General features: G+C 28.1%; 1 protein-coding gene and 1 non-coding gene across 2 annotated transcripts in view; both read right to left on the reverse strand.

Moving 5' to 3' along the window:
• The window catches only part of LOC106677614 (EGFR adapter protein), a gene marked incomplete at its 5' end in the record, with an annotated part of 690,819 nt that overhangs the window by 598,302 nt on the left and 90,712 nt on the right, over positions 1 to 1,805 (reverse strand).
• TRNAS-UGA (transfer RNA serine (anticodon UGA)) lies at positions 682 to 763 on the reverse strand. Its single transcript has one exon. It is a non-coding gene; the product is annotated as a tRNA-Ser (tRNA).

Here is a 1,805-nt window from a genome sequence, read left to right on the forward strand (position 1 = left end):
TACACACGGTCAATCAATATCTTCCAATAATTTTAATTTATTTCTTTTTTTTTTAATAAAGGTTTTCATTTAAATAAATATGAATCAATGGCAAATTTAAAAAAGAGGTCCTTAATATCCTAATGAAGGATATTATTTAAATAGGGCTAAAAGTATTAAAAAAGTAGGAGGATTAAAAAAGTAATTGCATTTCTCGAGTAATAATGCCAGTTGTAATTTGAAAATTTAAAACAGTAGATATTAAGTTTAAATTTAATTTTTAAACATTATTATATTATATTATTGACTATTAAAAATGATAAATATAATTTTTTATTTTCATTTGAATTAAATTTTTCATGAAAGTAAATATGAATTAATACTTAAACTAAATAATATAAATGAATAATTCTAAATAAAGGGACAGGTTCTAGCTATGCATAACATAGTAACGGACCTGCCCTTGGTTAACCTTAACGAAGCCACCTATGTTTCTAAAACTGAAATATGTTAATTATATTGCTTAGGTAAGTTATTTTTTCTATCCTCTAAAATTTTTTTGGCAGTTAGCACCTTTTAAGAGGACCTCTTCAAATATTTTATTAAAATAGTAAAGAATTATCATAAATAAAATTCTATGATCAATATAATATTTTACTAATAATTAATATATTATAATTAATTTTTAAAAAAACATTTCTCCGCTGCGGACAGGATTCGAACCTGTGCGGGTAGAACCCATTGGATTTCAAGTCCAACTCCTTAACCACTCGGACACCGCAGCTGATGTAGAGTATTAGTGTACAATGTGTAGTGGGATCCGGCAATGTTAGTTATTAACTAATCAAGTATTTAAAAGAATATTATACCTATTTATATAAATTGTAAATTGTAAATAAATTCTATCTTTAATTGAGACGAAATTAGTCTATTCATCAATTTTGGGCATAGTTTGTAAAAGAAATACTGAACTAAATAATGATAAAAGGACTTTATTTACTTTATCGTGTTATTATTTTCTCGTATTAAATGTCTCTATCATTTAATCTAGTCAACCAATGACCAGCAAGGAATCTTGGAGGATAGTTTTGGAAAAATTCTGATAATTCGCTGTTATGGTTTTAAGGAACCTGATGAACTTTGCGGCTTCGAATTTCTCGCCGAAATATGAAAATAAAGTAAAAAAAAAAAATAAAATAGGATTTTTCCTCAATACTTTTCCGGGATCTATCAGGGGGGATATATCAGGGAGGTATAGACAGAGATCTCTGCTAAACTCGAGTTTTTTTAGTTTAGCAGAAATCTCTGCCTAAAACTCCCTGATGAAGACCGAAAAATCAGGTCAAAACGTCGGCATAAATAAATATTTTTTTGTTTATTTATGCTGTTTCTGTGCTGACCGCACCCCCCGACCATCTTCTCCAATCAATAAATCATTATCTTCGAACCGGGTCCTTGGAGTTAGTATCACAACACCTGACTAACTGAGCCACCCCGCTCCTCAGCACCATCAGCTTATACCAAATTAAGTAAGAGTTAATTCCTTACATTAATATTTCTAAGGATATCTATCTCAACTTACAACTTTATAAGAATGTATGGAAAATTAAGAAAATCTCATCTCCTCCAATTTCTTGCTGACTAGAAAAAAGTCTAAAAAAACCAGCCATATAATTAGAATTAGGTTAATTATTTTAACCTTATTAATTTATCATAAAATAAATATTAAATCGTAATACGACATACTAGTTCGAATAAAAGGGGGTTAAAATTTATATATATTTTTTATGCTTACTCTCATCCAAAATTGAAATTTTATATATATA

The sequence above is a fragment of the Halyomorpha halys genome, unplaced genomic scaffold, assembly GCF_000696795.3.
Source record: "Halyomorpha halys isolate HHAL.00 unplaced genomic scaffold, Hhal_1.1 Scaffold105.1, whole genome shotgun sequence".
Taxonomy (NCBI): domain Eukaryota; kingdom Metazoa; phylum Arthropoda; class Insecta; order Hemiptera; family Pentatomidae; genus Halyomorpha; species Halyomorpha halys.